The sequence below is a fragment of the Chiloscyllium plagiosum genome, unplaced genomic scaffold (assembly GCF_037043375.1).
Source record: "Chiloscyllium plagiosum isolate Xiang-an unplaced genomic scaffold, Cpla_swu_hap1 HiC_scaffold_25, whole genome shotgun sequence".
Taxonomy (NCBI): domain Eukaryota; kingdom Metazoa; phylum Chordata; class Chondrichthyes; order Orectolobiformes; family Hemiscylliidae; genus Chiloscyllium; species Chiloscyllium plagiosum.
This window is the reverse complement of record NW_028270163.1, coordinates 7,654,013-7,677,997: the sequence shown is the minus strand read 5'-3', so window position 1 is coordinate 7,677,997 and position 23,985 is coordinate 7,654,013. Positions and strand designations below refer to the sequence as shown.

Sequence of the window (23,985 nt, the reverse complement as noted above, 5' to 3'; positions counted from 1 at the left end):
TGTGGCATTATGCAGGAAATTATTGTATGAACAACTAGTCTCCTATGGTTTGGCTTGCAGTAAGTCAGAGGATTCACTGTTTCACAAAAATAAGGGAATTTTCCCACAAAAACCACAGAAAAAGGGACTGACTCACAGTCACAAAGTAACATGCAATCTGGGAATATTTGTGGTACTTTATTAATTGCCAATTATTCTGTGGAAACTATTGCTGAGCAGCTTTTCCTCTAATGCTTTTGTGTGCAGTGAGTGTTCCTGGCAAGGACAGCCTTTGACACTCAAAGGATCTGAGTAAAGGAATAGGGATGTCTGAGGATCTGAGTGTAGAAGTAGGATAATCTTGCTGCAATTATACAGGGCCTTGCTGAGGCCACACCTTGAGTACTGTGTGCAGTTTTGGTCTGCCAGTCTGAGGAAGGACATTCTTGCTCTTGAAGGAGTCCAGTGAAGGTTCACCAGACCGATTCCCGGGATGGCAGGACTGACTGACAAATGAAGAAAGGCTGGATCGACTAGGCTTGTACTCAGGGTTCCAGGTCTGGGTCAAATAACCTACTCTTGCAACTATTTTCTTTGTTTCTGTATTCCATCCTTAACTTCCTTTGAACTAAGTGATTTTCTGGTTCATTTCAGAGGAGAGTCAAGATTCAATCACTTTGCTGTGGGACCAGAGCCATATGTAGGCCAGAGTGGGTAAGATATGCAGATTTCCTCCTTAAGGACAGCAGTGAGTCGGATGGGTTTTGACAACAACTAAAACTAGGTAAAAACAATGACTGCAGATGCTGGAAACCAGATTCTGGATCATTGATGCTGGAAGAGCACAGTGCTGCTCGTTGGATGCTGCCTGAACTGCTCTGCTCTTCCAGCACCACTGATCCAGAACAATTAAAGCTAGTTTCCCCTAGTTCTGGACTTCCCCAACATTGGGAACATTCTTTCCGAATCCAGCCTGTCCAGTCCAATCAGGATTTTATCTGTTTCGAAGAGGTCCCCCCTCATTCTCCTAAATTCAAGCCCATGGTAGGGGGTTGGATCAGGGTGGGATGCTTGGTATGGACTCAATGGGCCAAATGGCCTGTTCTCCACACTGCAGGGATCCTATGACCTATGAATTTAGACACAAACACCCTGATGGAATTTGAACTCACATTCCCACAGCTTTAACCTGGGTCACTGCATTATTAACCCAGAGACTTTACCACAACAACATAGAGGATTGTGGCTTCTTGTCCTGCTCCATCACAGTGCCCTCAAGAATCTCCCCCTTAATGTTCTTGATACATTTTTCTTTTACTACGTATTTTGTATTCATTCCATCCCATTTTGAAATTGAAGAATGTAGATCTAATTCAATGTGTGCTTACAGCTCTGAACAAAACAATTCGTCCAAGGCTAGTTACCTGGGAAAGATCAGTGACTTAAATTCAGAAATTTATTGAATGTAGTAAACGCATTCACATAGAAGTTAAATCAGTGGGCAATTCTGAGTTTGGGGAAGGGCAGGTTCTTGAGCCAGTGCTGAGGAAGTCTATATCTTACTGAACCTCTGCTGTGATTGGTTGGCGAATGTTTCATACATCAATGAAGAGAGGTCTTTGTTCTGCTATATCAGAATGGGGCTACTTTGCTGGAGCATTGGGCCAGTATGCCATTTGTGACCCAGTATGTCACAAATAAACTGCAGATGCTGGAATCCAAGGTAGGGAAGCAGGATGGTGAAAGAACATAGCAAGGCAGGCAGCATCAGGAGGTGGAGAAGTCAATGTTTCAGGTGTAATCCTTCTTCAGGACTGGGGTCGGTGTAAGGGGAGCTGCAGATAAAGGGGGAGAGTGGTGGAGGGTACTGGTTGGGAGAGAGGTGAGGTAGGGATAGGTGAACACACCAGGTACAGCCTGGTTGGTCGGCGGGAGGAATGAATCCGGTTGGTAGCTGGAAGGAAGGATTGGTCACAGGAATGAAAGGAAAGGGGAGGGGCTGGAAAGGGAGTAGGGGGATGGGAAGAGAGGCTATTTGAAATTGGAGAACTCAATGTTGAGTGCTCTGGGCTGTAGGCTGAGGTTGTTCCTCCAATTTGCGTTGTGATTCACTTTGGCAATGGAGGAGTCTGAGGATGGTCGTGTCGGAGAGGGAACGGGAAGGGCAATTAAAATGGGCGGTGACTGGGAGGTCAGGTTGGCCCCTGCAGGTGGCCCATTTGAGATGCCTGGCGAAACATGCCCTGAGTTTACATTTGGTCTCCCCTATGTAGAGAAATTGGTCCACCTGAACATTACCTGGGTCTCTGGCCTAATAGGGAAAAAAGTGAGGACTGCAGATGCTGGAGATCAGAGCTCAAAATGTGTTGCTGGAAAAGCACAGCAGGTCAGGCAGCATCCAAGGAGCAGGAGAATCGACGTTTTGGGCATGAGCCTGAAGAAGGGCTCATGCCCAAAACGTCGATTCTCCTGCTCTCTGGCTTAATAGTCTAGGGATGAAAGCACTAGAAAGTTACCTCCTCAGATATAGAATCCCTACAGTGCGGATGGGGGCCATTCAGCCCATCAGTCTGCACTGACCTGAACAGTAGCCCACCCTATCCCATGACCAATCCACCTAACCTGCACATCTTTGGATTGTGGGAGGAAACCGGAGCTCCCGAAGGAAACCCACACAGACACGGGGAGAATGTGAAAACTCCACACAGTCACCTGAGGGTGGAATTGAGTCCAGGAGTCTGGCTGTGAAGCAACAGTGCTAACCACTGTGCCACCCCCTGATCAAGAAGCCACACTCAGGTCAAAACTTTCCCCGAGTTCAGTTTGGACTGTACCAGCCTCAGAAGACCTGGATTTCAAAATGTAATCAAAGACACATGAGGCCATCTGGCTTATCCCAGCTCACCATGGAAACACAGGAGTTGTTAGATGGTAAAGATTATGGTCAATCTTATTCAGCGTATCTGTTCTTGGTAGTTGCATGATATAATTGGATTTAGATTCCCTACAGTGTGGAAACAGGCCCTTCGGCCCAACAAGTCCACACTGACCCTCCGAAGAGCAACCCACCCAGACCCATTCCCCTACACCTAACACCATGGGCAATTTAGCATGGCCAAGTTACCTAACCTGCACATCTTTGGACTGTGGGAGGAAACTGGAGCACCCGGAGGAAACCCACGCAGACAAGGGGAGAATGTGCAAACTCCACACAGACAGTTGCCCGAGGCTGGAATTGAACCCGGGTCTCTGGCGCTGTGAAGCAGCAGTGCTAACCACTGAGCCACCGTGCTGTAGTTATTGACTAGTAAACAACAACATTAGCACTCTGCATTTATATAACACCTTTAACATAATAAAACATCATAATTTTTTAATTGACTTTTATTGCCCATCCCTATTTGCCTTCTTGGTGAGCTACCTTCTTGAACCACTGCAGTCCATGTGATGTAGATAGACCTGCAATGCCAACAGGGAGGGAGTTCCAGAACTATGACCCAGAGACATTGAAGGAATGGCGATATATTTCTAAGTCAGAATGGTGAATGGCTCAGAGGTGAACTACAGATCGTGGTGTTTGCATGTATCTGATGCCCTTGTTCTTCCAGATGAAAGTAATCATGGGTTTAGAAGGTGCCATCTAAAGATCTTTGGTGAATTTCCTCAGTGGAGGGAGTGGATGCTTGTGAATGTGGTGCTAATCAAGCTGGCTGCTTTGTCCTGGAAGGTGTTAACCTTCTTGAGTTGTTGGGGCTGCACCCATCAAGGCAAGTGGGGACTGTTCCATCACACTCCTGACTTGTGCCTTGTAGATGGTGGACAGCATTCAGTGAGTCAGGAGGTGAGTTATTCACTGCAGTATTTCTAATCTCTGACCTTCCCTTGTAGTCATTATATTTCTATGGCAAATCCAGTTGAGTTTCTGGTCAATGGCAAGCCCTAGGATGTTGATAGTGGGGACCTCAGTGACAGTAACACAGTTGAATGTCAAGGGGCAGAGGTTAGATTTTTCTTTATTGAAAATACTCATTACCAGGCATTCCTATGGCTTGAATGTTACTTCCCACTTTTCAGCCCAGCCTGGGTATTTTCCAGATGTTGGTACATTTGATTATGGACAGCTTTAGTATTTGAGGAGTCATGAATGGTGGTGAACACTGTGCGAGCATCAGTGAGCTTCCCAACATCTGAGCTTCTGGAGGGAAGGTCATTGATGAAGCAGCTGAAGATGGCTGGGCCCAGGACATTACCCTGAGGGACAATGTGCTTGTTATAAAGCAAAATTAATCACTGAACCACATAGGATGATTAACAGCCTGACCAGAAGCTTAGTCAAAGAGATGGATTTTAAGGATTCATTTCTAGGAAAGAAGAGAGGTAGAAAGATGGAGAGGAGTAGGGACAGAGCTGAGAACCTTGGAATCTGTTAGAAGGTTGACCAATGTTGGAGCAATTAAAATTGTAGATTATCATGAAGCACATTTTCCATGAGAACAGATAGCTAGGAGGACTGTGGTAGTAAATGAAAGCACAGAAATTGGAAAGGACAAGGTTTGGGATGGCTTGGAAAACAAAAATTAGAATTTCAATGTTGAGATATTGCTGACCAGATGTTAACGTAGGGTCGGTGAGCATGAGTGTGGTGTGGGCTTGGCACAAGTCAGAACTTGGGCAAGAGAGTCTGAATGACCCCATGTTTGTACAGAGTAGAATGTGGGAGGTCAGCAGTAACTATAGCAACTGACAATGACATGGGTGGGGCTTTCATCAGCAAATGAGCTCAGGCAGAGACTAAGTTGGGTAATGTTACAAAGATGGAATCAGGGTGTTTTAGTGATGTCACAGAATGTGGTCACAAGCTCAATTCATTGTCAATTATGTTATCAAGGTCGTTAACAACCCAGTTGAAACTTTATTGCTGGAACAGCACAGCAGGTCAGGCAGCATCCAGGGAACAGGAGATTCGACGTTTCGGGCACAGGCCCTTCTTCTCCTGTTCCCTGGATGCTGCCTGACCTGCTGTGCTGTTCCAGCAATAAAGTTTCAACTTTGATCTCCAGCATCTGCAGACCTCACTTTCTCCTCGTTAACAACCCAGTGCTGACTCAGATAGTTGACAGGGAGAAGGATAGAATTGGTAGCCAGGAAATGGAGCTTGATGTGCACTTTGTCTGAAAGGAATACTCAAACATTTTACCCAAGCGTTCTTCCCATCTGTGACAAGCAAAAGAAGGAAGTTGACTCTGACATTACTGAAACAGACCCTTCTTTAGGTACCAATACTCAATATAAAACATACATTCATTGTAACGTTTACTTTCTACTTCACCTAACTTAACTTCAACTTTTAATTCACTTAATTTAACCTCATTTTACCTTATTTCAATTTAATTCACATTTAATCTTAACTAAAACTCAATAAATTTGGCTCGAAACAAATACTATCCTGATTCAGGTAACGTGGCCAACGTTTGGTCTTGGTGTGGGTCTTGCCTCTTGGTTCTTTGTCATCTCTGAAGATGACTTCAGGACATGTCGCTTCTCAAATGTTGACCTGGAAGGTTCACTTCTGCAAAATCCTTTATTCTGCTAACTTTTCCCACAAAATGTGCTAACCTCCAGAAACGTCTCTGGTACTCAGCCAATGAATTGACCAAACCCTGATCACACTGTTTGGTCCTAGCCAATGGAGTTTTACTCGTAAGCAACTCCCAAATATTAACACCAAGTTGATGTGCCATATAAGATAATATGGTGCCAGTATGTCTAGCAGACCATCATGACATCTCCTTTGTTGGACCAACACAAGAAACTGCAGATCACAGCTTACAGGACAAGTCCCAACATGTCCTGACTCCATTTTTAGCTGAGGTCAGAGTTTAAATTAGCTTGACCAAAATTCCCAGCATGCTTGATTGTAGCTTTTAACCAGTCCTGTAGGAAGTTTCTGCTGCTGGCCACCTGACCACAAGGGCAAAGAAGACAAGGTCTTTAGTCTTCTCAATAATTAATTGGCGTGAACAGTTTTTTTTGTAGTAGAGATTATGGTGTGTTGAAGTATAGTAGAAACACTGCAGACAAGGTGTCTGGTTACACGAACAGTGCTGTCAGGGAAAAAGTTCCAGGATTTCAACGCAGTGACAGTGAAGGAGCAGTGTTATATTTTCAAGTCAGGATGGTGAGTGGCTTGGAGGGGAACTTACAGGAAATGGTGTTCCCATGAATCTGCTTCCCTTCTCCTTCCAAATGGGAGAGGTTGCAGGTTTGGAAGATTCTGTTGAAGGCGCCGTGGTAAGTTACTGCTGTGCATCTTTCAGAAGTACACATGTTGCTACTGAGTGCCAGTGATAGAGTGAGTGAATGTTAAATGTGATGAAAGGGTGTCAATTAAATGGCTGCTTTGTGGAGAGTGAAAGTACTGTGGCAACAAGAGCAGGCCGGATGTGAGGAATCCACCATTGAGAAGGCCCAAGTCAGGAGTGTGATGGAATTCTCCCCACTTGGTTGCACGAATGCCGTTCCAACAACACTTGAGAAACTCAAACGCCATCCAGGACAAAGCAACCACTTGATTGGCATCATATCCACATCCACAAACATTTACTCCCTCCAGCTCTGACGCTCAGTAACAGCAGAGTGTAGCATCTACAAGCTGCACTGTAGAAATTCCATATTTATCAATTGAATTTGAATTCCATTAACTTTCCTTGTTGGATTTGCACCCTGAGCCTCTGATTACTAGTCAAATGACAACACCATTAACACCATCTCCTCTCAAGTCCAATGTTGATCATTTAGCAACAACAGAGGAGTTGGTGAAGTTGAGCTGGGTGTCATCAGCCTCCATGTCCGTAAGAAGAAGCATATGGATGAGAAATAAGGGGAACAGGGATAGATATTTGTGGGACACCAGAAGGTGTTGAGGGGGAGTAGAAACAGGAGCCATTCACAAGTGATCCTCTCGTTATGAATCAGATGGACAAGCATGGAGCCAGCTGAGTGTTACCCCACCATGTGACGATGATAAAGAGGAGCACGCTGTGGCCAAGCATGGGAAAGGTCCCCAGAAAGGTCAAGAAGGGAGAGGAAGGATATTTTATCTTTACACTGTCATCAGGGATGTTATTGGATGATCCTGATAAAAGCTGATTCATGACTGTGACAGGGCTAGGAAGAAGGAATTCAAAGTTGTCAGGAAAAGTTCTGAGAAAGCTAGTCGCAACTTTGGAAGGCAATTACATATTTTTAAGGATTTTGGAGAGGAAACGGAGCTTGGGGGTGAACTGGTAGTTTGCAAGGATTTTTGATTTATCATCGTATCTAATCTCCATCAATAATCCACAATGGTCCCAAAGGAAAAACCTGCGGTAGAGAACTTTACAAACATTGGCCCAAAGTCAGCAAGTGCTTCATGTGTGACATCTATTAGGCACTGACTCTGTGTCACATTCAGGTGGAAAGTCCATTCAATTGGTTCATAAATATTTTAAAGTACTCATCTCTACTTCCTCACTGATGTAGGTCCCTAAATGTTTGTAAAGAACAACGTTCTGATATCAATCTTCAATTTGCTGGTTTAAACCTATGAGCCCTTGCTCTGCTGTCATGGTTTAATCAAAACTAATATTCCAGAACTATGTCTTCCATGATACACCTTGCCCACCCTACAGCTTGGAAATGGGCCATTTGGCCCAACAAGTCCACACCAACCCTCCAAGAGTAACCCAGCAAGACCCATTCCCCTACCCTATTATTCTACATTTACCCCTGACTAATGCACCCAACCTACGTCTCCCTGAACATTATGGGCCATTTAGCATGGCCAGTTCACCTAACCTGCACATCTTTGGATTGTGCGAGGAAACCAGAGCACTCAGAGGAAACCCACACAGACACAGGGAGAATGTGTAAACTCCATGCAGCCTGAGGGTGGAATCAAACCTGGGTCCCCGGTGCTGTGAGGGAGCAGTACTAATCACCGAGCCACTGTGCCACCCTTATGAAATCTTTTATCAGACAATGTCATTCCATTCCAGGTTGGAGAGATCAACTTTGTTCACTGTTGCTCTTAACTATGAGCAGTGTCTCAAGGAGACAGGTCCTTTCCATTGCTTTCCATTGCTTAAATATCTCCCTTATTATTCACTACCCAGATCTGTATATACAGCTCGAGCCAAGTCAGGACTTCCTACGATTTGTTCCAATTATTATATCTGTCCAGGTAACTCTGCAGTCGGCTATCTTTGGTGACTGTTGCTCTGCTCTGCTGAACATTCTGAGTGGAACATAGGGACTGGAGAAAGCCTTTGGTTTTTTAGACTATGTTTGCCATCAGGTTAGACCATTGTGCACAGAAATCCCTGGTGGAACAGGCAGGAAAAACGTTAGCTTGACTTGGCTTGATTGATAACGTTCTCATCTGTGAGTCACCAGGCTGGGGGAAACGGGTCCTGTTCCAGGATTTGAGTCATTTATTGAGACTGAGATGGCACCCACATATCAGAGTTCACAACTAAACGGGATAGTGTGCTTGAAAAATGTCTGCAAAAAGTCAACAGCAGGGGCAACAAATGAGGAAAAAAGTTACCCCTTACATTCAGAAGAGATGGAGAAAGGACAGTGAATGGGTGTGGCCCTTCACCCAGTACAGGCAGTGATCTCAGGGGCTGGGGACAGGCACAAAGCCAAGCTCGATCCCCTGTCACTATATTAGGGAAGGAGGATCTATCATGCTCAGCAGGAAGATTACTATGGGACAACTAAAACAAAACATCCCAAAAAAAAACATGGAAGCATAATACAGGGTAGTCAGGATGTATCGGAAGGACAAACCTGAGAATTTTTCAGCTTTCCTTCATTATTGTGAAGTAAGTGGCAAACATTTTCTTGGAATCAGAACAGAATGGAAGTGAGAAAAATAAACGTACAGGTTAACAGACAGAAAATATTATTGAACATTATATGTAATCGGGGGATTACAGTGTAGTACATCATCTCAGTCAAATGACAAAGCAGCTTGCATGATTGGCACCCAACTTTCACTCACATCTGATTGATTGATTGATTGATTGATTGATTGATTGATTGATTGATTGATTGTCATGTATACCAAAGTACAGTGACAAGCTTTGTTTATGAGCAGCACAGGCAGATCATAGTAAGCAAGGAAGTACAGATCAAATAGACTGAGACAGAGGCAGACAGGTTACATTGCTTATTGAAGCTAGAGAGTCCATTCATCAGTTTAATTACAGCCAGGAAGAAGCATTTCCTGAATCTGCTGGTGCGTGTGCTCAGTCTTCTGTATCTTCTGCCTGACAAAAGAGGTTGTAGGAATTCATTCCCGGGGCACAATGATGATGTTGGCAGCCTTTCCGGGGTAGCAAGCCATGTAAAAAGGGCCCATGGATGGGAGGTTGGCTTCTGTGATGGTCTGGGCTATGCCCACCACCTTTTGTAATTTCTTATGGTCTTGGGCAGAGCAGTTGCCATACCAGGTCGGACAGTATGCTTTCAGTGGTGCATCTGTAGAGATTGATGAGAGTTCTTATAGGCATGCTACATTTTCTGAGCTGCCTGAGGAAGAAGAGGCATTTTTGTGCCTTCTTGACCATTGCATCTAGATGGAAAGTACAGGACAAGTTGTTGGTTATTGTCACTCTGAGGCACTTGACTCTCTCCACCCTCTTAACCTCAGTTCCATTGATATAGATAGGGGCATGTTCTCCTCCTTTCTTTCTGAAATCAATGATCAGTTCTTTGGTTTTGCTAGCATTGAGAAAGACCATGCACCATGTCAACAAGCTCTATATCTCCCTTCTGCATTTTGACTCATCATTGTTTGACATCTGTCCCACTTTGGTGGTGTTGTCAGCGAACTTATAGATGGAGTTCATTCAGAATTTGGCTACACAGTCACGGATGTACAGGGTGTACAGTTGGGGGCTGAGGGTGCATTCTTGGGGCCTCCAATGTTGAGTGTTATTGTAGAGAAGCAGTTGTCTATCTTCACTGATTGCGGATCTGTCAGTCAGAAAGCTGAGGATCCAGTTGCAGAGGGCAAAGCCAAGACCTAGGTCTCGGTGTTTTGAGATCAGTCTGGAGGGGATAATGGTGTTGAAGATGGAGCTGTAGTAAATGAGCAGGAGTCTGATACAGATGCCCTTGTTGTCCAGATGTTCCAGGGATGAGTGCAGGACTAGGGAAATGGCATCCACCAAGGACTTGTTAATTGAATAGGCAAATTGTAGGGGATCGAGACAGGCTGGAGACTGGAGTCTCCACTGATATTTATTAGCAGAGATATAGACCATCTACAAGATGCACCAAGAAATTCATTAAGACTCCTTCAGACAGCATCTTCTAAACCCACAACCACTATCATCTAGAAGGTCAAGGGCAGCAGTTACATGGCAACACCATCAACTGCAAGTTCCCCTCCATGTGATTTGGAAATATATCTGTTCCTTCACTGTCACTGGGTCAAAATCATTGAATTCCCTCCCTAACAACATTTAGCGTCCGTACACCACACACACTTCAGTGGTTAAAGGTGGTGGCTCACCACTGCATTCTCAAGGGCAATTAGGGATGTATGACAAATACTGGCCCAGTCAGTAACAACCATATCATATGAAAACATAAAGCAACACATTAGGAGATTAAAGAACATTTTTACAATTCAGAGAAAACATGAGAGTTGAAATTGATAAGCATTAAGGTTATAGCTAAAGTATAAAGTTCTTTCAATCAAAGGGTTGCAGGATACCAGTCACAGAGATGAGATTTCTTGATGTTTTTATGTTGAATTTTAAATTTGCATTTGAGTTTAATTTTGCCATATATGAAATATACCCAAGGACTTCTCAATCTTCTCGACACAATGCATTTTTACGATACTCTCTGTTTTAATGCTGTCGACAAATCTCATGTGCGTACATTTGCCTTCATGTCAGTGTCAGTTAGGAACAATGATTCAGAGAAAACCTTTATTTCTGTGTTAGAACACTGTGTGTTCACATAGATAGAAGTATTGGTGGAAGTCATTGGGTCAATATTCTAAACTTTCAGCCAATCTTAAGGGGACACAGGCTCAACACTCACCACAGCAACTGGAGGAATTTGAATAATCAATCTGCATTATAAAAGCTAGCCTCAGAAATGGCAGTCATAAAATGATCACCAATTGGCATTAAAAATCCATGATGCTCTTTAAGGGAGGGAATCTTGTGATGACGCTGCTCCTTTAATAAGGTTATGTTGTTCTTGGTTTTTTCAGAGAGGTCATAAAAGATGCAGACTCTGAAAAGTCTAAGCTGAAGACTTTTAGGGCCAATTTGGTTATAGCTAACAGGAAAAAAGCTTTCAAGTTTAAAAAAAAACGCTTGCACAATGAAAGTGGTTTAACCAGCTGCATCACTCCTGGAATATCCGCGTTACACCTGCTTAAAATAACTAGCAAAGTTAGGGTCTGGGCTACTTTCTTGAAATGTTTTGAGAGGGTCTGGCCTGCTCCATTTTCAATCTGGTCCACTCTATATGTAACTCCAACTTCACAGCAATGTGCTTGACTCTGTGTTGGGCAAGTGAGCTAATCAAGGCCAATTAGGGATGGGCAATAAAAGGTGGTCCTATCTGCAACACCCATATCCTGAGAGAGAATAAAGGAAATGATAGTCTCCCACCAGAAACGTAAGCATCTAATTGGAATTGGTAACCCAGAGTTAGACTGGGGAGTCCAGCATTCAGGGAACTCCTCCAGTTCTAATGATGTTTCAATGATGTCATCGATTTGCTCAGGTGGACTTCATTAACTTCAGGAGGAGCAATTATTTTTTTTCCAGAGTCTTGGGCAATACTTAGCCCTTAATTTATACATAAAAATAGATTAATTTGTTATTTGTTTCCCAGCCTATTTTTCTTATCCATTTAAAGAAAGAAACGTAAAAATCAAATCGACACAAATACAGATGGGAAATTAGTATGTCATTGCATTACCAGGTGTAGTGGCTCAGTGGTTAGCACTGCTGCCTCACAGCAGTAGGGACCCAGATTTAATTCCAGGCCTTGGACGACTGGCTATATAAAGAGTTTGCACATTCTCTGTGAGAGTGTGCTCTGGTTTCCTTGCACAATCCAAAGCTGTGCAGGTTAAGTGAATTGGCCATGCTAAACTGCCCACAGTCTTCAGTGGGCTGACTCCCCTCCCTCAGCCTCACAGTCTTCAGTGGTGTCAAGGTTAGGTGCATTTGTTAGGGGTAAACATAGGGGAATGGGTCTGGGAGGGTTGGTGTGGACTTGTTGGGCCAAATGGCCTATTTCCACACTGTAGGAACTCTAACTAAAAATTTAGTGGGAATGAAAAGGCGTTCATAAAAATATCAAGGTGATCATTGTTAAAATCTCAACAGTAAAAGTTTTGATCTGTGATATAACTACTGAAGGAGTGTGGCGCTGTCAATAGTACCATCCACAAAGATTTTTTTAACTTTCAAAAATATACTTTATTCATAAAATATTTTGATGATCTGTACAATTGGTCATGTCATACATATGTAAACATTCCATTTCTTTGCATACAGAGACAGAGTAATCGTTCACATATAGAGGTCTGTACGATTACTATCCACATATTTAACTAGGGGGGTCAGCTGAGACCCCTTACTGCATCGGACCCCTGTGCTTAGGCAGGCAGACATTACACGGTGGTCTTTCCCCATCGCGCCTTGGCGGCAGCTGCCCCAAACTTCAGGGCATCCCTCAACACGTAGTCCTGGACCTTGGAATGTGCCAGTCTGCAACACTCAGTCGGGGTCAACTTCTTCAGCTGGAAGATCAACAGGTTTCGGACTGCCCAGAGAGCATCCTTCACCGAGTTGATGATCCTCCAGGCACAGTTGATGTTCGTCTCGGTGTGCGTCCCGGGGAACAGGCCGTAGAGCACGGAGTCCCGCGTCACGGAGCTGCTCGGGACGAACCTCAAGAAACACCACTGCATTCCTCTCCAGACTTCTTCTGCGTAGGCACATTCCAGAAGGAGGTGTGAGACAGTCTCGTCCGCCCCGCAGCCGCTTCGAGGGCAACGTGCGGTGCAGCTGAGAGTCCGGGCGTGCATAAAGGATCTCACAGGCAGAGCCCTTCTCACCACCAGCCAAGCCATGTCTTGGTGCTTGTTGGAAAGTTCTGGCGATGAGGCATTCTGCCAAATGGCTTTGACAGTCTGCTCAGGGAACCGCTCGATAGGATCCGCCCTCTCCTTTTCCCGAAGGGTCTCAAGGACACTACGTGCTGACCACTTCCTGATGGACTTGTGGTCAAAGGTGTTTTTCTTCATAAACTTCTCCTCCAAGGACAGGTGATACGGAACGGTCCAACTACTCAGAGCATTCCGCGGCAGCGAGGCCAGGCCCATCCTTCCCAACACCGGGGACAGGTAGAACCTCAGTATGTAGTGACACTTGGCGTTTGTGTACCGGGGATCCACGCACAGCTTGATGCAGCCACACACAAAGGTGGCCATCAGGGTGAGGGTGGCATTGGGTGTATTTTTTCCCCCGTTGCCCAGATCTTTGTACAGCGAGTCCCTTCGGACCTGGTCCATCTTTGACCTCCATATAAACTGGAAGATGGCCCGAGTGACTGTAGCGGCACAGGTTCTGGGAATAGGCCAGACTTGTGCCACGTATAACAGCAATGACAGTGCCTCACACCTGATGACCAGGTTTTTTCCCGCGATAGAGAGCGACCGTAGAGTCCATCTGCCCAGTTTCTGCCTCACTTTGCTGATACGCTCCTCCCAAGACTTGGCGCACACCCCAGCCCCTCCGAACCAAATACCCAGCACCTTCAGGTGGTCGGTCCTGACGGTGAAGGGATTCGCAACACCGGGGACAGGTAGAATTGCTGACATATGAATGCTAAACTTCCCCTGGCATTATTCAGTAAAGATTTGGAGAATTACCACAACAATAATTCCTCTTTAACTAAGCCCATCAGTTTAAGACTCATTTCATGCTGCTTGTGGCAACTTTTGTGCAAAGTGGATGCAAGATTACTTGCAAGCACTGAGCCATAGCACTTCAAAATAATCCAGTCTACTCAAAATGGTTTAAGAGCTGGCATTAAGTACGTACAAATGTAAATCATTGTATCACTCAGTGAAGTAGGTACCTGGTGTTCCAGGCAGTAATATATGTGGGTGTCAGCAGGGGGCAGTACAAACCAGCAGAACTGTACTGTCCCATGATTCTGTAAAAGGAACGGATTGGTCAGGGGTGAGTGAAAGGAGCAGGAGGAAAATATTTAATTTGTGAAAATAGGCGACAGGCTCTGACATATCAGACAACAAGAATAACTCGCATTTAAATAGCATATTTAATCTAACAAAATACTTAAGGCAATTTTTTTAGGGAGCATATTCCTGGAAATACATCCAGGGAAGTTATTTGGGTGGAACTGAGAAATAAGAAAGTGATTATCACCTTTATTGGGATTGTGTTATAGCCCCCCCCCTAATAGTCAGCAGGAAATTGAGAAACAAACTTGTAAGGAGGTCTCAGTTATCTGTAAGAATAATAGGGTGGTTAGGGTAGGGGATTTTAACTTTCCAAACATAGACTGGGACTGCCATAGTGTTAAGGGTTTAGATGGAGAGGAATTTGTTAAGTGTGTACAAGACAATTTTCTGATTCAGTATGTGCATTTCCCTACTAGAGACAGTGCAAAACTTGACCTACTCTTGGGAAATAAGGCAGGGCAGGTGACTGAGGTGTCAGTGGGGGAGCACTTTGGGACCAGCGACTATAATTCCATTAGATTTAAAATAGTGATGGAAAAGAATAGACTAGATCTAACAGCTGAAGTTCTAAATTGGAGGAAGATTAATTTTGATGGTATTAGGCAAGAACTTTCAAAAGTTGATTGGGGGCAGATGTTCGCAGGTAAAGGGATGGCTAGAAAATGGGAAGCCTTCAGAAATGAGATAATAATGAGTCCAGTGACAGTATATTCCTGTCAGGGTGAAAGAAAAGGCTGGTAGGTGTATGGAATGCTGGATGACTCAAGAAATTGAGGGTTTGGTCAAGAAAAAGAAGGAAGCATATGTCAGGGATTGACAGTAAAGATAGTGTGAATCCTTAGAAGAGTATAAAGACAGTAGGTGTATACTTAAGAGAGAAATCAGGAGGGCAAAAAGGGGACATGAGATAGCTTTGGCAAATAGAATTAAGGAGAATCCAAACGGTTTTCACAAATACATTAAGGACAAAAGGGTAACTAGGGAGAGAATAGGGCCCCTCAAAGATCAGCAAGGTGGCCTTTGTGATAGGGGAAATACTAAACGAGTATTTTGCATCAATGTTTACTGAGGAAAAGGATATGGGAGATACAGAATGTAGGGAAATAGATGGTGACATCTTGAAAAATGTCCATATTATAGAGGAGGAAGTGCTGGATGTCTTGAAACACATGAAGGTGGATAAATCCCCAGGACATGATCAGGTATACCCTAGAACTCTGTGGGAAGCTAAAGAAGTGATTGCTGGGCCCCTTACTGAGATATTTGTATCATCAATAGTCACAAGTGAAGTGCCAGAAGACTGGAGGTTGGCTAATGTGGTGCTGCTATTTAAGGAAGGTGGTAAGGATAAGCCAGGGAACTATAGATCAGTGAGCCTGACCTCAATGGTGGGAGTGAATCATGAGGGACAGGATGTACATATATTTGGAAAGGCAAGGATTGATTAGGGATAGCCAACACGGTTTTCTGTGTGGGAAATCATGTCTCACAACTTGATTGAGTTTTTTGAAGAAGTAACAAAAAGGATTGATGAGGGAAGAGTGGTGTACGTGATCTATATGGACTTCAGTAAGGCGTTCGACAAGGTTCCCCAAAGAAGACTGGTTAGCAAGGTTAGATCTCAAGGTTAGATACAGAACTGGTTCGAAGGTAGAAGACAGAGGGTGGTGGTGGAGGGTTGTTTTTAAGACTGGAGGCCTGTGACCAGTGGAGTGCCATAAGGATCGGTGCTGGGTCCTCTACTTTTCATCATTTATATAAATGATTTGGATGTGAGCTTAAAAGGTATAGTTAGTAAGTTTTCAGGTGACATCAAAATTGGAGGTGTGGTGGACAGTGAAGAAGGTTACCTCAGATTACAATGGGATCTTGATTAGATGGGCCAATGGGTTGAGGAGTGGCAGATGGAGTTTAATTCAGATAAATGCGAGGTGCTGCATTTTGGGAAAGCAAATCTTATCAGGACTTATACACTTAATGGTCAGGTCCTAGGAAATGTTGCTGAACAAAGAGAACTTAGAATGCAGGTTCATAGCTCCTTGAAAGTGGAGTTGCAGGTAGATAGGATAGTGAAGAAGGCATTTGGTATGCTTTCCTTTATTGGTCAGAGAATTGAGTACAGGAGTTGGGAGGTCATGTTGTGGTTGAACAGGATGTTGATTAGGTCTCTTTTGGAATATTGCGTGCAATTCTGGTCTCCTTCCTATCGGAAAGGTGTTGTGAAACTTGAAAGGGTTCAGAAAAGATTTACAAGGATGTTGCCAGGTTTGGATGTTTTGAGCTATCAAAAGAGGTTGAAAAGGCTGGGGCTGTTTTCCCTGGAGCGTCGGAGGCTGAAGGGTGGCCTTATAGAGGTTTATGAAATCATGAGGAGTGTGGATAGGGTAAATAGACAAGGTCTTTTCCCTGGGATTGGGAGTCCAGAACTAGAGGGCATAGGTTTAGAGTGAGAGGGGAAAGATATAAAGAGACCTAAGGGGCAATGTTTTCACGCAAAAGGTGGTACATGTATGGAGTGAGCTGCCAGAGGAAGTAGTGGAGGCTGGTACAATTACAACATTTAAAAGGTATCTGGATGGGTATATGAATAGGAAGGGTTTAGAGGGATATGGGCCGGGTGCTGGCAAGCAGGACTAGATTGAGTTGGGATATCTGGTTGGCATGGACTATTTGGACCAAAGGCTCTCTTTCCATCTCTATAACTCTGAGACTCTAATTGACAGGTGCACTTTGGAGTAAGTTTGTCATGGATAGAGATAGAAAGATACTGGTAGAGCATTTCAAAGGTCTGGTCAAAGAGGTCAGTCTTATGTAGAATAAATGTGTAAATCTGAGAGATTTAGAGTGGAAATTCTAGAGTTTAGAGTTCAGGCCTTGGGGGCTTAGAACTCTATGTTTCAATTTTCACCCTAACATTGAAACCTACACATTGAGCCAGTTCCATCCCTGCCTCAGCTCCTCTGTGCTGATACCCTCCTTTATCCCTTTGTCACCTTGAGCTTTTGCTGTTCCAACAAGCATAGAAATAAATGCCCAGATGTTGCAAGCCAGGAACAGAAGATGCTAGATACTGGCAGACAGCAATCTCTGAGTTCAGGTTTCAGGTGAGTTACTGAAAAATCAGATTCCACCAAAAAAGATCTATCCTCAAAGATATATGTTAGAGTGGAGCATTTCCTGTGATAGCCGCTGCATCTTTTACAAAGGTACCCTTTGTGATACAGGGTACAGCATTTTCCTCTGATGACTTGATCCAGTCAAATACAGACTTATCAACCCATAGTCAAATTGCAAAATTTTAAAGGTAACACTTTGGTCTAACAAGGAAAGTCAGCAACAGCATAAAAGCAAAAGTATACAAATGTAGTGAAGATCAGTGAGAGGCCAGAGGATTAGGAAGCCTTTATAACCAGCAGAAAACTGAAAAAGCAATAAGAGGGTGGGAGGATGGAATGTGAGGGTAAGCTAGCTTGTAATTTAAAAGAAGATTGCAATAATTATTTTTAGACACAAAAAAGGTAAGAGAGAGGCAAGAATGCATATTGGAATGCTGGAAAATGGGGCTGGAGAAGTAATAATGGGGAACAAAGAAATGGTAAAAAAATTGAACAGGTACTTTGCATTAGTTTTCACAGTGGAAGATACCAGCAGCATTCCAAAAGTTCAAGAGAGTCAGGGGGCAGAGGTGAGTATAGAGGCCATCACTAAGAAGGTGCTGGAGAACCTGAAAGATCTGAAGGTGGATAAATCACCCAGACCAGATGGACTCCACCCTAGGGTTCTGAAGGAGATAGCCAAGGAGATTGTGGAGACATTGGTGGTAATCTTTCAGGAATCACTGGAGTTAAAAAGAGTCCCTAGGAACTGGATATTGGCAAATGCAATACCCCTGTTTAATAAGGAAGGGAGGCAGAAGACAGGAAACTGTAAGCTGGTTTAGCTTGACCATGAATACTGGTAATATTTTAGAAGCAATTATGAAGGATAAGAATCCAGAGTACTTGGCAGTGCATGGTAAAATAGGGCTGACTCAGCATGGCTTTTTAAATGGAGGTCATGCCTGACAAATCTCTTAGACTTTTTGAGGAGATAATGAGAAAGTGAGACAAAGGAAAGCCAGTGAATGTGATCTATTTGGATTTCCAAAAGGTCTTTGACAAGGTGCCACATAGGCAGCTATTAAATAAGAAGGTGATCAGTCTGTGGGACTCATTGCCACAGAAAGCAGTGGAGGCCAAGTCATTGAGCATCTTTAAGACAGAGGTAGGTTTTTGATTACTAAGGGAATCAAGGCTTACAGGGACAAGACAGGAGAATGGTGTTGAGAAACATACCAACCATGATGAGTGGTGGAGAAGACTCGAGGGGCCGAATGGCCAAAATCTGCTTCTATATGGCTTAGATATTTATGTCGGCATTGTCTACAGGAATAGTGCCAGAAGACTGGAGGATAGCAAATGTTGTTCCCTTGTTCAAGAAGGGGAGTAGAGACAACCCTGAAAATTATAGACCTGTGAACCTTACTTTGGTTGTGGACAAAATGTTAGAAAAGGTTATAAGTGATAGGATTTATAATCATTAGAAACGAGTAAGTTGATTAGGGATAGTCAACATGGTTTTGGGAAGGGTAGGTCGTGCCTCACAAAAACTTATTGAGTTCTTTGAGAAGGTGACCAAACAGGTGGATGAGGGTAAAGCAGTTGATGTGGTATATATGGATTTCAGTAAGGCATTTGATAAGGTTCTCCACCATAGGCTATTGCACAAAATACAGAGGCATGGGATTGAGGGTGATTTAGCAGTTTGGATAAAAAATTAGCAAGCTAAAAGAAGACAGAGAGTGGTGGGTGATAGAAAATATTCATCCTGGAGTTCAATTACGAGTGGGGTATCACAAGGATCTTTTTGGTTCCACTGTTGTTTGTCATTTTTATAAATGATCTGGATGAGGGCATAGAAGGATGGGTTAGTAAATTTGCAGATGTCACTAAGGTCAGTAGGGTTGTGGATAGTGATGAAGGATGTTGTAGGTTACAGAGAAACACAGATAAGCTGCAGAGCTGGGCTGAGAGGTGGCAAATGGAGTTTAATACGGACAAGTGTGAGGTGAGTAACTTTGTAAGGAGTAACAGGAATACAGAGTACTGGGCTAATGGTAAGATTCTTGGTAGTGTAGATGAGCAGAGTGATTTCAGTGTCCAGGTAGACTGATCCTTTTAAGTTGCTGCAGAGGTTGATAAGGTTGTTAAGAATGCATATGTGTGTTCGCTTTTATTGGTAGAGGGATTGAGTTTTGGAACAATGAGATAATGCTGCTGTACAAAACTTTGGTGCAGCTACATTTGGAATATTGCGTACAGTTCTGGTCACTGCATTATGGGAAGGATGTGGAAGCTTTGGAAAGACTCAGTGAAGATTTACTAGGATGTTGCCTGGTATGGAGGGAAGGTCTTATGAGGAAGGGCTGAGGGACTTGAGGCTGTTTTCATTAGAGAGAAGGTTGAGAGGTGACTTAATTAAGATAATCAAAGGATTAGATTGGGTGGACAGTGAGAGCCTTTTCCTCGGATGGTGATGGCTAGCACGAGGAGACATAGCTTTAAATTGAGGGATGATTGATATAGGACAGACGTCAGAGGTAGTTTCTTTACTCAGAGAGTAGTAGGGGCCGTGGAATGCCCTGCCTGCAACAGTAGTAGACTCACCAACTTTAAGGGCATTCAAATGGTCATTGGATAGGCATATGGATGAGAATGGAATAGTGTAGGTTAGATGGGCTTCAGATTGGTTCCACAGGTCGATGCAACATCGAGGGCTGAAGGGTCTGTACTGCGCTGTAATGTTGTGTATCAAATAGTTTTATGGTCTGTGTGTGCAATATGTTAAAAGGTTACACATTGTTGGGATTTGATTGGGTGAAGAGTAAGTTTCCATGCTGTATGTGTCTATAATAACTCAATCACACTTTATCAGCCTCACACTACATTTTACATAACATCGTGGAAATGTCAGTTTCTAAACCAGTAATTCTTCTTTTGTCCTTTAGTCCTTTTGCCACCAGGTGGAGCTACTCCACCTCCCAAACCTGGGACTGTCTCCTCTTCCAGCAAGGACACCATCCAACAGCTGGGCCAGAACAAGTGTAAATGGTATTTCACATTTAAAAGGTTTTCTCATCTGCAGTCTGTGTCATTAAAAATCACACAGAACCAGGTTATAGTCCAACAGATTTATTTGGAAGCACTGGCTTTCAGAGTGTTGCTCCTTCATCAGGTGGTTGTGGAGTGTAAGATCATAAGACACAGAAATTATAGCAAAAGGGTTACAGTGTCATGGAGCTGTAATGACATATTAAACAAATTTAGGTTAAGTCTTTCATCTCTTAGAATGGGATATGCTGGTTTCGGTTCTTTTAAATGCAGTCTATGTAGTTCTAATTGCCATTAGCATTTAGAAAAAGGCTACCAGCTCAGCTTGGGTTGCCAACCCTCCAGGAATTGAGACAACCTGAAATTAAAAAAAATTGAAGGCTGAAAAAAAATAAATATAACGGAGATGGGGCGGACAGAAGCAGGGGTTATGGCATCAATACGTGAGGAAAATATCCATCCAGAATTAACTGTCCTAAAATGTTCTCCAGACTGCAAAGCTTTCAAATTGATCATACAAGTGAGATTTTCCATAATTCAAGTCTATATGCACAGAGCATTTTGTATATGTTTTTATATTTAAATTCACTCATGTGGCAGGAATGTTGCTGGCTAGGCATTTATCACCCATGTTTGGTTGCTCAGATGGCATGGTGGTGGGTCAAATGTAGGTCAGACTGAGTAACGAATACAGATTTCCAAAAGATTGCCAAAAGACATTACTAAACCAAATGGGGTTTTACTACAATCAGCATTGGTTACCTGGCTTTCTATTCCTTTTTTTTTAAATTAAATTCAAGTGTCAAACTGAAGTAGTTTTGAACCCACCTTCCTGGAACAAAGGTCATAGTCATAGAGTCATTGAGATCCACAGCACATAAAAAAAGCCATTCAGCATATTGAGTCTGCGTCAGTCAAGAAGATTTTACCAAGCTATCCTTATCCCATTTTCCCAACATTTGGCCCTTAGCCTTGTATACCTTGATATCACAAGGGCACATCTCAATCCTCCTTCAATGTTATGAGGGTTTCTGCTTCTCCCACCCTTACAGACAGAGAGTTCCAGATTCCCATCACCCTCTGGATGAAAACATTTTTTCTCTCATCTCCTGTAAACTTTTTGCATTTTCCCTTAAATCCTTAATGGTCCATTAATCTCTCCATCACAGAAACATTTTTTTCCAGTCTATCTTATCTATAACCCTCATAATTTTATAAATCTTAATCATGACCCTCTCTCAGTCTCCTCTGCTTTCAGGAAAACTACTCCAGCTTGTCCAATCTCTCTTCAACTGGAACTCTCCAGCCCAAGGCCGCTTCCTGTTAAATTTCCTCTGCACCTCTCCATTTCCATCACATCCCTCCTATAATATGGATTCCAGAACTGCACACAACACCCTAGCTGTGGCCTAATCAACGTTTTGTGTTGTTCTAGCATAACCTCCTGCTTCAAACTCTATGGCTTGACTAATAAAGGCAAGCATCCCATATGCCGTCTTGACTACTTTATCCACTTGCTCTTGATGCCTTAAGGAACCGGTGTACATCTGCACCAAGGAGACCAAGAAGCCTCTGATCTTCCCAGAGCCTACCATTCATTATCTTGATTTGTTTGTCCTTCCTGAGTGCATCACCTCACATTTATCGAGATAGAATTTCCATTCGCCACTGATCAACCTGACTATATCTTCCTGTAATCTAAAGTTAATCTCCACTCTATTTACCACCCCACCCAATCTTTGTATAGTTTGTGAATTTGCTGATCTCAACCCTCCTATATTCAAGTTTAAATTATTTATATAAATCACAAACAGCAAGGGCCCCAGCACTGACCCATGTGGGACCCCACTACACTCAGACCTCCATTGGAAAAACATCCCTCAACCATCATCTTCTGCTTCCTGCCACACAGCCAATTGTGGATCCCATTTACCAAATTTCCTAGGATCCCATGCCTTTAACCTTTGCTATCAGTCACCCATGTGGGATGCTATCAAAAGCCTCACTGAAGTCCAAGTAAGCCACACCAAAAACATTGCCCTCATCTACACACCTCTTTGAATAATTCGATCAAGTTGGAAAGATATGATCGCCCTGAACAAAACCATGCTGACTGTTCTTAATTAAACATTAGCCTGGTATCTTGTGGTTTTGCAACATCTTTCCGATAGGAAGGAGACCAGAATTGCACGCAATATTCCAACAGTGGCCTAACCAATGTCCTGTACAGCCACAACATGACCTCCCAACTCCTGTACTCAATACTCTGACCAATAAAGGAAAGCATACCGAACGCCTTCTTCACTACCCTATCTACCTGCAACTCCACTTTCAAGGAGCTATCAACCTGCACTCCAAGTCTCTTTGTTCAGCAACACTCCCAGGGCATGACCATTAAGTGTATAAGTCTATGATTGGCATTTCTCAGACTCTAAAAGGAACTCTATGACAAACACACACCAACTTCATTGTATCCAACATAGTAGAACCAGGGAACACAAAGGAAGATGAAACACAAATAATTCAGCAAATATTATGGGCATGATGTATCTAAATGCACATGCATCAACAAAGTCCATTAGGGGTTAATTATCTTTCACAGGAAATTGGGAAGAAATTTCAATGCCTTCAATGAATTGCTCTCCAAAGCTCTTTGCAAAGTCTTGAGTTGGTGTCATTCAGAACAGGAGCACTGTCATCTGACTGCACATCATAATTCCTGAACAAACCCATACACCGATCTCTGGGAAACCTGAAAAAGACCCCATTTTACAAATCCAGAACTAATTCTTCATATGACTAGCATTTAGGACACTTTAAAATTTAATTCCCAATTATATTCTCATGAAACACAAAGTAAAGATTCTATTTACAACATAAGAAAGTACATATTTTAGAAGCAAATTACATACACGTGTTTTGCCCATGGAGATTGAGCCAAGCTTCATGTTTCCTGGCAACCAGGTTTATTAATTTAACAGACCAGACATTACAATAGAAAGACAAACAACTCTTTTGCTTTTTTGGAAACTTCTGCTGCCTGACACTTGAGATTTGAAATAATGATCTTTTCTGAGAAGGAGCCAGAGTACACCAGCTGATGTTTAAACAAGCTGAACATACAAACACAATATAAATCTTCTGGCAACACTGAATAACCATCTAGCCTACATTACTGAAACCCAGTGGGGAAGGATACCCTCATGATGTCTCAGGCAGAAGATAGACTTGGCCTTGTTGAATAGAATATGTTTATTACATATTTATATTATTACTTCAGTACTGCAGTACTGAGGGAGTGCTGCACTGTTTGAAAGGCTGACTTTCTGCAACTGAGACCATATCTGCTCTCTCTCTCTCTCTCTGAAAGGCATAAGTGAGCTCATGGTACCATCCTGAAGAAGAGCAGCGAGATCGCCCTCTATCCTGGCCAACAATTTATTCCTTGACAAGCATTATTAAAAACAGATTATTTGGTCATACTGCTATTTGTGGGAGCTTCCTCTGGTTGGGCCATATACCCTCAACATTATTGCAGTGAATGCACTTTGAAAAGCATTT

At 43.2% G+C, this 23,985-nt stretch overlaps 1 long non-coding RNA gene across 1 annotated transcript in view; it reads left to right on the top strand.

The window, feature by feature from the left end:
- Positions 1-443: 443 nt before the first annotated feature.
- LOC148145275 (uncharacterized) overlaps positions 444-23,985 on the top strand; it is a 35,574-nt gene continuing 12,032 nt past the window's right edge. Inside the window, exons 1-2 of the long non-coding RNA XR_015761448.1 lie at positions 444-536; positions 634-693. This is a non-coding gene — a long non-coding RNA (uncharacterized LOC148145275). The remainder of the gene's footprint in view (positions 537-633; positions 694-23,985) is intronic.